This window comes from Hyla sarda, chromosome 4, assembly GCF_029499605.1.
Source record: "Hyla sarda isolate aHylSar1 chromosome 4, aHylSar1.hap1, whole genome shotgun sequence".
In the NCBI taxonomy this organism is placed as follows: Eukaryota; Metazoa; Chordata; class Amphibia; order Anura; family Hylidae; genus Hyla; species Hyla sarda.
Genome location: NC_079192.1, coordinates 241,555,556 through 241,569,453, shown reverse-complemented (window position 1 = coordinate 241,569,453; position 13,898 = coordinate 241,555,556). Strand labels below are relative to the sequence as shown.

At 40.0% G+C, this 13,898-nt stretch overlaps 1 protein-coding gene across 3 annotated transcripts in view; it reads left to right on the top strand.

Moving 5' to 3' along the window:
- The window catches only part of KCND2 (potassium voltage-gated channel subfamily D member 2), a 462,503-nt gene that overhangs the window by 39,651 nt on the left and 408,954 nt on the right, over nucleotides 1-13,898 (top strand). The gene's annotated exons all lie outside the window — the stretch shown is intronic.

Sequence of the window (13,898 nt, the reverse complement as noted above, 5' to 3'; positions counted from 1 at the left end):
GGTACTGTGTTCTTTTCTTTGTAGGCCTCATTCCATTTTTGGTAAACAGTAGAATGATGTGCTTTACCAAAAAGCTTTATCTTGGTCTCATCTGTCCACAAGACATTTTCCCAGAAGGATTTTGGCTTACTCAAGTTCATTTTGGTAAAATGTAGTCTTGCTTTTTTATGTCTCTGTGTCAGCAGTGGGGTCCTCCTGGGTCTCCTGCCATAGTGTTTCACTTTATTTAAATGTCGAAGGATAGCTTGCGCTGACACTGCTCCCTAAGCCTTCAGGACAGCTTGAATATCTTTTGGAACTTGTTTGGGGCTGCTTATCCTCCATGCGGACAATCCTGCGTTGACTTTCATACATTTTTCTCTTCCGTCCATGCCCAGAGAGATTAGTTACATTGGTTGCAAACTTCTGATAATGTTGAGCACTGTGGACAAAGGCAAATCTAGATCTCTGGGGATGGAAGTGTAAACTTGAGATTAATATTTTTCCATAATTTTGGTTCTCAAGTCCTCAGACAGTTCTCTTCTTCTCTTTCTGTTGTCCATGCTTAGTGTGGCACACACAGGCACACAATGCAAAGACTAAGTGAACTTCTCTCCTTTTTATCGTTCAGGTGTGATTTTTATATTGCCCACACCTGTTACTTGATCCAGGTGAGTTTAAAGGAGCATCAAATGCTTGAAACAATCTTATTTTCCACAATTTTGAAAGGGTGCCAATTGTGTCCAGCCCATTTTTGGAGTTTGGTGTGACATTATATCAAATTTGCTATTTTTTTTTCCTCCTCTTTTTTTGGTTTAGTTCCAATACACACAAAGGGGATAAACGTGTATAGCAAAACATGTTACTGCAATCCTTTTCTGTGTGAAATACTTCATTTTCTAGAAAAATGTCAGGGATGCCAACATTTACAGCCATGACTGTATATAGGATGTGTTGCAGATATCAAAGTAACTAAATGATGGAGCCCGAAATCAAATCTGCAGCAGAACCTGTATGTGTTCCCTTAAATCTGGTAATTCCTTTCTCACCGTTTGTTTTCAAAGCAAAGCAAAACTGTCCTAAACTCTGGGTAACTGCATTATAAAGACCTAAGGTATTATAATAATAATAATAATAATAATAAAAAAATAAATAAAAAAAAACACAGTAGTACTTAAATAGGTTGTCCAAGATTAAAATAAACTCTTCAGTTTGGCCCTCCATTGATCTGACATCTATTGCCTATCCGGTGGGTAAGCAAGCAATGTAAAATGCCTGGAAAACCCTCTTAAAGAGGTACGCCACTGGAAATCTTTTTTTTTTTAAATCAACTGTCAGTCAGTTAAACAGATTTGTAAAATACTTTTATTACTTTGATCTTAATCCTTCTAGTACTTATCTGCTGCTGTGTGTTCAGAGGAAGTTTTTCGTTTTTGAATTTCCTCTTTCTGACCACAGTGCTCTTTGCTGACACCTCTGTCCAGGTCAGGAACTGTCCAGAACAAGATAGGTTTGCTATGGGGATTTGCTCCTACTCTGCACAGTTCCTAAAATGGACAGAGGTGTCAGCAGAGAGCACTGTGGTCAGACAGAAAGGAAATTCAAAAAGAAAAGTAGTATACAGCAGCTATACTGAAAGGATTACGATTTTTAAATAGAAGTAATTTACAAATCTGTTTAATTTTCTGGCACCAGTTGATTTAAAACTTCCAGTGGAGTACCCCTTTAATGGCAGGACTATCCCTTCCAGAGAGTATGTATGTATGTATGTATGTATGTATGTAGAGATGTATTTGTCTTTTGGTGATTTGTGATTGGTTGTCGAATGTTCAGCATAAATTGGCTCATTATGTAGACATCTTGGGGGAGATTTATCAAAAGCTGTGTAGAGGAACAGTGGTGAAGTTGCCCATAGCAACTAATCAGATTGCTTCTTTCATTTTTCACAGGCTATGACCCCACGTCATAGCCAGGTGGTCCTGGCGGCTATCAGCTGCCAGGACCCAAGGCTAATGCTGGACATCACAGATCGCGGTGATGCCTGGCATTAACCCCTTAGACACGGTGATCAAAGTTGATCGCTGCATCTAAAACGAACAGGGGCATCCTGAACAGCTGAATGGACGGAGGAGGGTCCCTACCTGCCTCCATCTCCATCTGATCAGCGCTCTGCTGCTCCCTGCCTAAGATCCAGGCTGGAGGAGCAGAGCATGGATAACATTGATCAATGCTATGCTATGGCCTAGCATTGAACAGTGTATGCAATCAGAAGATTGCATGTAATAGTCCCCTATGGGGACTAAAAAATTATGTAAAGAAAAAAAAAAACAAATGTGATTCCCTTCCCTAATAAAAAGTTATATCACCCCCCTTTTCCCATAAAAAAAAAGTAAACCTATGTGGTATCGCTGCATGCGCAAGTGTGCGAACTATAAAAATATAACGTTAATTAAACAGCATGGTCAATGGCGCATACATAAAAAAATTAATTAAAAAAATGTAAAACTTCAGATCACGGCACAAACAATTTGCCCAAAAGTAGTGAAATAAAAATAAAACCTCTCTATTTATTAGGTATCCTTGCGACCATATGGACCTACAGAATAAAGATAGGGTCTCATTTTTACCGAAATGTGCGTAGAATCGGAAGCCCCCAAAAGTTACAAAATGGTGTTTATTTTTTTTTTTTTCAAAATTGGTGGCGCAAAAAACAAGTCCTTTTTATGGATCTGTAGGTGGAAAATTGAAAGAGTTATGATTTTTAGAAGTTGAGAAAGAGAATATGAAAGTGCAAAAATGAAAAATGGCCCAGTCCTTAACCCTTTAAAGACCAAGCGTTTTTCCATTTTTGCACGTTTTTTTCCTACTTACATTTTAAAAATCCTAACTCTTTCAATCCATATGATGGCTTTTTATTTGTGCCACCAATTCTACTTAGTAATGACATCAGTCATTTTACCCAAAAATCTACGGCGAAAAAAAATCATTGTGTGACAAAATTTTAGAAAAAAACACAATTTTGTAACTTTTGGGGGCTTCAGTTTCTACGCAGTACATTTTTGGGTAAAAATTACCCCTTATCTTCTGTAGGTCCATACAATTAAAATGATACCCTACTTATATAGGTTTGATTTTGTTGTACTTCTGGAAAAAATAACATGCAGGAAAATTAATACGTTTAAAAATGTCCTCTTCTGACCCCTTTAACTTTTTTTTTCGTGACTGGGGCAGTATGAGGGCTCCTCTTTTGCGCCGTGATCTGAAGTTTATATTGGTACAATTTTTGTTTTGATCGGATTTTTTGATTTTTGCTTGTCATTCACTTTTTTATGGTCAAAAAGTGACCAAAACTACGCTATTTTGGACTATTTTGGAATTTTTTTTGCGCATATGCCATTGACTGCATCATTTAATTAAAAAAATATTTTTATAGTTAAGACATTTACGCACGTGGCGATACCACATATGTTTTTTAAAAAAAATGTTTACAGTTTTTTTTTTTTTTTTTTTTATAGGAAAAATATTGGTGGATTGAGACTTTTATCACATTTCCTTTTTTTTACACTTTTTTTTTCTTGCAATGTTATAGCAATAACATGCATTACACTTATTGTCAGCACTGTTCAATGCTATGCCTTAGCATAGCATTGATCAGTGTTATCTGCACTTGATTGCTTAAGCCTGGATCTCAGGCTTGGGGCAATCGAACACTGATCGGACAGCGTGGAGCCAGGTAGGGAGCCTCCCGCAGTTCTCTTAGCCGTTCAGGATGCCGCAATTTCATAGCGTCAGTCCGAAACAGCTCCGCTGAGTTGACCGGCAGCATATTCTCCAGTTTTAGATGCCGCGATCAACTTTGATCACGACATCTAAAGGGTTAATACCAGACATCAGCCCGATCGGTGATGTCCGTTGTTAGCTGCGCGTTCTGGTTGCTGATAGCAACCGGAACTCCACAGATACGAAGCGCGTTCAGCTTCTGAGCGTGCTTCACAGATCGGGATCCGGCCACGGACGTAAATATATGTCCATGGTCGTTAAGGGGTTAATGGATTAATAACGGAATAGCCATGTTGGAATAATCTCGTGTCCAACACATTTAAGAGGCTCAATTCTGGATGGATAATAAAGGTGCTTACAATGTCTCATTTTTCTTATGTCCCTTGATCTAGTAGAACTTAGGGCAGGGAAGTCATGACATTCAGTCTTCTTTGTGAGAACATTTGTTCCAGCTCCTTACCCTTACTTCTGAAGGTTGGAGTGATGATATGGAATCCAATTGAATAGTTTCCCCAACAGCTAATATTGTGTACAATTGGTTGTATATGGAATTTGAAGCCAGAACATTTGTGTAAGGGTGCATGCACACCACGTTTTTGCAATACAGTTCCCATATCAGGTTTTTGATAAACTGATTCCTCAAAACCTGACTAAACTGTTTCAAAACGTGTGTACAAATTTCAACCCTTATACAGTTAAAAACCGTATACGGTTTGAAAATGATGTCCGGTTTTTAACTTTTCACTCCATTTTGAATAAAGTTTCACTTGTTTGATTGAAATTCCAAGAAAAAACTGTGCAAAGTCAAACGTATGGTGAAAACCAGATGGAACCTTACGCACATACGGTTCTGTACAGTTCCCATTAACTCCCATGTTAAAAAAAAACAAAAAAAAAGTATACGCTTTAATACAGTTTGTCGCCCGGACCAAAAAACGTGGTAGACCAAGGTTTTGGGTACGGGAATAAAACTGACAAAACCGTACAGGATGCAAAATGGACACAACCTGATGCATCTTTTGGCATACGTTTTCAATGGAGAGTCAATGCATACGGTTTTCAATACAGTTCCGTACGGTTTTCACATAGAAAACCTATACGGGAACTGTATTGCAAAAACGTGGTGTGAATGCAGCCTAAGATAGGGAGATGATCTGGACATAGGTGACAAGCTGGTGACGTTCTGGTCAGAAGTGATATCTTATCTATTGTGTTATCTGCTCCTGTATCATTGTGTCCAGAAATACAGTATGCATAATTCACATACTACAATAAAGGCCTCTTTTTCCATGACCTGCCAGAGACTATTACTGGGAAACATCAAAGCAAACTATATGCAGTGTAAACCCCCCTCTACGTATTGCCAGATGGCACTCTGTTTATATCCAGAGAAGAAAAGTACTAAATACTAATTTGATTTCAGTTTAAATGTTTTTGTTCTGTTATGCCTATGATGCAGCTGTTTTGTTTTTAACCCCTTGATGACATGCACTGAAGCTGTAATACATGTACTGCAAAGTGATGCATCAGGCTCATGTGTAGAACCCCCTCCATGTGCAGCAAGTGTCAGTTGTAAAAGCTTTAATCAGATATAATTAAGATCCTGACCATTTAACTTGCATGGGGGCACATACTGCTGAAATCACACCCCGCCCCCATGTGTTTACCAGCTGCCATGTAATGTTGCCAATAATGCCAGCAAGATTGCACAGCTATTGGTGAGTGCATGGGGATGTGGTAACGGAAGTTGCATGTACCATCATGTTAACATTCTCTTTAAAGGGGTACTCCGCACCCCTAGACATCTTATCCCCTACAGGTTGGTGCAGCAGCCGAGATCCCGGGGGATCCCGGCAACGCTGGAGGCTTCGGAGCCCGACCACAATGGCGGATGAGCGTGACGTCACGACTCCGCCCCGTCTGACGTCACGCCCCGCACCCTCAATGCAAGTCTATGGGAGGTCCGTCACGCCCCCTCCCATAGACTTGCATTGAGGGGGCGGGCGTGACATCACGCTCATCCGCCATTGTGGTCGGGCTCCGAAGCCTCCAGTGTTGCCGTTGTGAGGTGGAAGTCGTACAGGTGGGTGCAGCAGCCGAGATCCCGGGGGCCACCAGCAGCGGGACCCCGGCGATCTGACATCTTATCCCCTATCCTTTGCATAGGGGATAAGATGTCTAGGGGTGCGGAGTACCCCTTTAATGCCAACTAATATGGGATACCTAATAAAGACTGTCTTTATTTAGGCAATGCATGACTGGAATAGTACAGTGTTCAGGTGATCAAAAAGACTTATGTGCCTTAAAAGAACACCAGTGAAAATGTCAACTCATTCCTCAATAAACAAGCAATTAAAGGGGTATTCCAGGTTTTATTAAATTGGTATCACAGGCACAATAGTGAAAAGTTATTTTTTAAGCACATTTACTTGCCTTACATGTGTGGGGTTTATTGACCCCTTTTTTGTGTTTTTAATGGTCCCCCCCCCCCCCCCCCCCCCCGTCCCGTCCCCCCCCAGGAGTCAGCATTCTCCCAGTCTCTGGAAGATTATCTTGAGCCTTTTTCAGGGACACTGTTCGGCTCGAGGCAACTGCTGATCACAGGGGACTTGGCTGCTTCTTGTCTTACCTGACAAGCCAGCCCTCTGATGAGGTGTGTGTGTGGTCCAGCTGTATGTGCTGCTGCGCCAACATTCAATGCACACACTGCTCTCTGCAGACTGCTGAGATCTTGTGACAGCGGGGGAGGCATTGAGCATCGGTGCGGCGGCTCGTACAGCAGCAGACTGGCTTGTCAGGAAGACAAGGAGAAGCCAAGGCCCCAGTGATCAGCTCGAAACCACAGTTATCCAAAGACCGAAGGAATGCTGAACTTGGGGGAACCATGAAATCACAAAAAAGGGGTCATTCCATCCCACAAATGTAAGGCAAGTAAATGTACTTAAATGACATCTGCAGCTTAAATACACTTATCCCCTATCCACAGGATACGGGATAATTGTTTGATCGCAGGGGGACCCCCTGCGATCTCCTGAAGGGGGCCCCGGCATTTCCACGCTATGCTGTGGCTAATGTGCGTAGCTTCGACCTCTCTGAGGTCGACTGGATGCCCCCTCCCATACAGCTCTATTGAGGAGGCAGGGAATGCACGAACTCTGCATTCCCATCTCTCCCATAGAACTACATGGAGGAGGCATGTTGGCCATGCAGGAGATCGTGGGGGGGGGGGGGGGGGGGTTTCGGGGCCCAGCGTTCGGGCCCCCCACCCTCAATAAGTGTATTTAGGTTGCAGATGTCCCTTAAGACATAACTTGGCATTCTGGGCATGATAGTGAAAAAGCTAATAAAACCTGGAAAACCCCTTTTAAACAAGTATTAAAACGGCTCATTTGACAAAAGTAAACAAAAAGTTAAGTTCTAAAACTTTGTGATTTTTTGAATGAAGTCACACAAAAACAAATGATGTTTTAAGTGTTTTTAAATTGACTAAAAATATCTCCTCTTGCACCTCTCACAAGTCTTCATTTGTATACCAGCTCAAACCCACCTGTTAAAATATGACAAGAAATTTGGTTGTCATTATATCTGATATCTATGTAACATTAATGGGATTTTTAACAATGTTTGGTTTATTAGTGTCTTTTCTTCAATTAAGTAAATGATTATTCTGTTTTTAGTTTTTTTTTTAATGTTAATTATAACCCAACCTGTACACCCTACAATACAACATCCAACATTCATGAGCTTTCGTCTGGGTGAAATATATCCCCTACTGAATAAAATGCAGTCAAAATATTAACTACAATAGACAGTAACTGCATTTAGCCTCTAGGATTACAAAGAATGTTTCCTAAATAAATGCAATAAGGTGAATTTATAGGTCAGGCTTTGTATTTGTGGTGAGCGTTGATGTATTTAATGTTTCTATAAGTGTATCCAAGATTTATTGTGCAACAATAGAGTACAAGGTCCTCCATCTGCTGGAACAATTTCAGGTGTCTGTTAAATTCCACAAAGCAATACTGGGTTTTGTTTGGAGTTTGCATGACAGCACCTGCTACCAGGTGTCACCTAGTATTCCTCACCTGATACCTGAAAAGAGCACTCTTCTAAATTGAATATGCACATTATCATTAATTAATGTTTCATTGCTTTTTGTAACCGTAAAAGACGAGTGCTCACAGACATCTGCTACATCAACACATTGCTCCTTGGACATAATTTAAAGTTCATATTGAAGGGGGACTTTTTGCTGAAGCTCTTTAATGGAAACTTTAAATTAAAGTGCAGTTTTATGAGCTTTGCCATAACCTTTCAAGTAACAGTTCTTATTGGTGAAGTGTCAGTAGAGGTCTACAATTAACACGGCCACATAAATCCAAACTATAGAGTGTTTTTTTTTTTTTCTGAAAAATGTTTCAAATTGGGAACACTCAGAAGATAAAGAATTGCAATAACAGACCATAATATATTGAGAAACCTTCTTTAGAGATTATATGAGAAATGCATTACCTGATTAACAAGCATTGTGCTGTTTTTTAACCACTTAAAGGAATTATTCCATGATTGCACGATAACTAACTGACCCCTATAGGTCCAACCGCTGGGACCCCTACTAATCATCAGAGTGAAGTTCAAAATGTCTTCAAGTATAATGGAGCAAATGCATGTATGGTTGGCCACACCTCCATTCACTATCTATGTTTTAGAATGCTGAGGTGTCAGCCTGGAGATCGCAAGGGTCCCAGTGGCCAAACCCCCTGCGATCAGACATCATATCCCTTATTCTTTGAAAAGGTAATAAGATATCTAGGGGTAGAGCACCCCTTTAAAAATATGTGTGTATGTGTATATGTGTGAGGAGCAGCACAACCAAAGCAAAAATCAAGAAAATAGGTGGGTGCAAGCAACTAGTCGGCCCCGGTCAAAGGCCCAAATCCAAATACAGCAGCAAAAGATAGTCCCAGCACTCCAAAAATAGTGAAAAAAAAATAAGGTGGCTTTATTCCATATCAAAAATACAAGAGCAACGTTTCTGCTGCCTTTTTCAAGCATAATCATGTTTGAAAAAGGCTGTACAGGCAGCCGAAACATTACTCTTGTATTTTTGATATGCCATACAGAGAGCGGGTTGTGCTCCTGAGTTGTGATCCATACTTTCATGTACATGTATGCTATGTGGCATCATGAGATTAAAATACATTTTTACAGTAAATTATGTTCTAAAATAACATGATTACAATATCAGCCGTTTTTCATATCTATAGAATCTTGGGTTACAAGTACAGGATAGTGCTGAACAGTTTTCTGCATATATTTCTTTAATAATAAATACTGTAAAATAGCATTATCTGTTGCCTCTCATACATCAATGTTGAGGAATGACCGTTGTAATCTGTATGTAGGACACAGCATCCATGCAATGCCTTTTTCTATTTGGCATTCATCCTTGAGTTGCACACATAATACTAATGTATACATGCAGTGACACGCATCCACATTGTAATGTATACTTATTTTCAACCAGATGTGATTTGAAACTGCAACCTGATAGCTGTCCATTCTATCTCTACACCGTGTACTGTATGTCTCGCCAAGGCTTTTACACTGTACGATTCAGAGGGCAGATGATATTTCACTGTTTTCTGTGTTATCCAACTGGTACAGACATGGGCGATAAAGGCAGGAAATTAGACTTTAGTACCACAAATAACTGGGTCAGTATGATCACAACCATATCCATTTATATAGCTTTTATTGGCTTTACTACTTCTGCACAATGACACTTTTGTAATGGAACTAAAGGGGTTTGATATATTGTTATAGGGGTTAACCATAAACTCTCTTTAACAAAGCAACCCCATAAGAAAAGGAAAAAAAAGCCACCGCTCACCCCTTGCCAGAATCCGCTCCCAGATCGCTGTGAACCAACTGCAATGCTCTAAAAAGAAGGTAGGTCCAGCAATCATTGTGCCGCACGCTATTAACCCTTTAGACGTGGCATTCAAAGTTGATCACCGCGTCTAAAATGAAAGTAAAAGCTTCGGGCGATCAGCTAGAACGCAAGCGGAGGTCCCCTCAAGCCTGAAATCTAGGCTTGAGCAATCGACCGCCGATTACACTGATCTCTGCCGTGTCAATGCATGGCAATGATCTGTCTATGAGATCGGTATGTGCAGTGAAATAGCCACCAGGGCGGGCTATAACACTGCAAAAAATTAAGTGTAAAAAAAAAAAAAAAAAAAAAAAAGTTAATAAAGATCATTTAACACATTCTTTAATAAAAGTAAGAATCACCCCACTTTTCCCATTAAAAAACAAACTGTGTAAATAAAAATAAACATATGTGGTATTGCCGCACGCGGAAATGTACGATCTATAAAAATATATCATTAATTAAACCGCACGGGCAATGGCGTATGTGCAAAAAAAATTCCAATGTCCAAAATAGCGTATTTTTGGTAACTTTATATATCATGAAAAAATGAATAAAAAGCGATCTAAAAGACCGATCAATATAGAAATGGTATTGATAAAAACTTCAGAATGAGCCCTCATACCGGCCCGTACGCAGAAAAATAAAGTTAGGGTATGTTCACACGCGCGGATTTTCAGCGTATTTTATGCTGCAGATCCGCTGGTGAAGGCCCGCTCTATGCTGGCTTTACATGTGCCTGCTGGTAGTGGCAATATGCAGCTACCAGCAGGCACACTGCGATGTGCGAGTCACAGTATACTCGCAAATCGCAAGAACTCTCTGCCTAGCTCAGAGCAGGGAGAGCGGCCGCGATGTGCGAGTACGCCGCGCACATCACTGCAGTGTGTCTGCTCGTCGCGGCGTATTGCCGCTACCAGCAGGCACATGTAAAGCCAGCGTAGAGTGGGGCCTTCACCAGCGGATCCGCAGCTAAATATGCTGCGAAAATCTGCGCGTGTGAACGTACCCTTATAGGGGGTCAGAAGATGACCATTTTAAACGTATACATTTTCCTGCATGTAGTTATGATTTTTATTTTAGAAGTATGACAAAATCCAACCTATATAAGTAGGGGATCATTTTAATCATATGGACCTACAGAATAAAGATAAGGTGTCATTTTTACCGAAAAATGCACTGCGTAGAAAGAGAAGCTCACAAAAGTTACAAAATGGCATTTTTTTTCTTCAATTTTGTTGCACAATGAATTTTTTTTGACTAATGTCACTGCAAAGTAGAATTGGTGGCGCAAAAAATAAGCAATCATATGGAATTTTAGTTGCAAAATTGAAAGCGTTATGATTTTTAGAAGGTGATGAAGATTTAAATGCAAAAATGGAAAAACCCTGCGTCCTTAAGGGGTTAAATATATACACAACCACACACGTGTGTATTTGCCAGCAGATTTTCAGGTTTGGAGGAAATTGTTGATGCACAGCTGTTGATAAAGTAAAATCTATTAATACTGTCTATTAGTTAAAGCGTGAAAAAAAGCATTACTTATGCAATATTTATATATGCATAAAAAAGAATCTTGCAGGGGTAAAAAACCCAGAGGGAAGAATTTATCAAACATTCAAGATGAACACAACTTTTATTTACCATACCGATTCTGCAGAGGATGTTTTAAGCTTCAGAGAGAACATTTTCCTTGCTGTCTAGCTTTACCTACCCATCTGGGAGTTGACTTGCTGTAGCATGTGATATCAAAGACCTGAATGATTTATGTTATAACCTCTTCCTATACAGTCATATAACTACACCCACCATGTCAATTCACCATGAGGGACATTTATCAATGTTTGCTTATGTATTCTTTTTTTTTTTTGTAATTTTTTCCTTACTTTTTTTTTTGCATATGTGTGACTTATTTATCAACTGCTTTCAGCCTGTTGATAATTTTCTTTCACGTAAGCAATTTTAACTTTTTTACTTTGATAGTAGCTTTTTCTGCTCCATGTTTGAGCTCGAGTAAATTTAGTCAATTTTTAACACTGTTGCGACTTTTTTTTGCGCAGTTGCGACTGTCGCAATTAATAAATACCTGACTACCCGTAGTCCATTTTAAAATTATTACTACGTAGTTAATTTTTGGAAAACTTGCTTTTTTCGCTTTCCAGTCAAAATGTTGCACAAAAAATCGCGTAGTCGCAGTTGCGACAATTTTGCGACAATTATAGTAAAGAAAACCTGACTAAACCCGTTGATAAATGTCTATACATATTGCTATTTGTCATTGCTTGTGCTTTTAAGACAATATTTCCTCAAACATGCCAGTCAGAATAGAAAAAAAAGTGCAATGCTTAGACCAAGGCTGGACAAATCCCAGGACCCAAGTAGCTTCTGTGTCTTGAAATCTAGTGTTGATGGCATTTATTTATACCAAAATGCTTTTGGAGAGGTCTCTTGGCTGCAAAGAGCTACACTAATGTGTCCTCTCTGGCTTAGACCAGACAAAGACAAATCTAAAACCCAAATAAGTAAAAGTGAGAAGAATCTTGGCGCCATTGCTTAAAAGAGCAGCGCAGGTAAATGCTGGGATCCTAGGATTTCTGCAGTTTTACCTTTTTATTACATTTGCAGATTTTACAGCATTTGGGGTAAAAATTAATTACAGATTTTAGATCTTCCACTTCTGCTGTAAGTAATTTAATTATGAATCTTGCACAAAGAGAATCTTAAAGGGGTACTCCCATGGAAAACTTTTCTTTTTTCTAAATCAACTTCTTAATCCTTCCAATAAATTTTATGGGCTGTATAATACAGAGGAAATGCTTTTCTTTTTGGATTTCTCTGATGTCATGACCACAGTGCTCTCTGCTGACCTCTGCTGTCCATTTCAGGAACTGTACAGAGCAGCATACGTTTGCTATGGGGATTTTCTCCTGCTCTGAAAAGTTCCAAAAATGGACAGCAGAGGTCAGCAGAGAGCACTGTGGTCATGACATCAGAGAAATCCAAAAAGAAAGGCATTTCTTCTGTAGTATATAGCCCCTAAAAAACTGGATGTCCAGCGCCAGGATACGTGCAAAACAGGTTCTTTATTGCTTTAAAACGCCATGACAGGGGTCAGAGTGTGACTCATTTCAGGCGTTTTAAAGAAATAAAGAACCTGTTTTGCACGTATCCTGGTGCTGGACATCCAGTTTCTTATCTTGCTAAGTGGTGCTGCCTCGCACAGTCCGTGCGCCTCGGGGCCTCTGAGGGTGAGCTGAGAATTCCATACATTTCTTATAGCCCCTAAAAAGTACTGGAAGGATTAAGATTTTTTAAGAGAAGTAATTAACAAATCTGTTTAACTTTCTGGCACCAGTTGATTTAAAAAAAAAAAAAAAAAAAATTTCCACGGGAGAAGCCCTTTAACCCCTTAACGTCGCAGGACGTATATTTACGTCCTGCGCCGGCTCCCGCGATATGAAGCTGGGTCACGCTGCGACCCCGCATCACATCGCGTCGGTTCTGGCGTTGATGAGCGGCTAATACCACACATCGCCGATCGCGGCAATGTGCGGTATTAACCCTTTAGAAGCGGCGGTCAAAGCTTTGACCGCCGCTTCTAAAGTGAAAGTATCCCGGCTAGTCGGTGAAATTGCGGCGTCCCGAACAGCTTACAGGACACCGGGAGGGCCCTTACCTGCCTCCTCGGTGTCCGATCGACGAATGACTGCTTTGTGCCTGAGATTCAGGCAGGAGCAGTCAAGCGCCGATAACACCGATCACAGACATGTTAATACACGCCAGTGATCAGCATAGGAGATCAGTGTGTGCAGTGTTATAGGTCCCTATGGGACCTATAACACTGCAACAAAAAAGTAAAAAAAAGTGTTAATAAAGGTCATTTAACCCCTTCCCTAATAAAAGTTTGAATCTCCCCCCTTTTCCCATAAAAAAAAAAATATCAGTGTAAATAAAAAAATAAAATAAACATATATGGTATCGCCGCGTGCGTAAATGTCCGAACTATAAAAATATATCATTAATTAAACCGCACGGTCAATGGCGTACACGCAAAGAAATTCCAAATTCCAAAAAAGTGTATTTTGGTCACTTTTTATACCATTAAAAAGTGATCAAAAAGTCCGATCAAAACAAAAATCATACTGTTAAAAACTTCAGATCACGGCGCAAAAAATTTGCCCTCATACCCCCCTGTACATGGAAA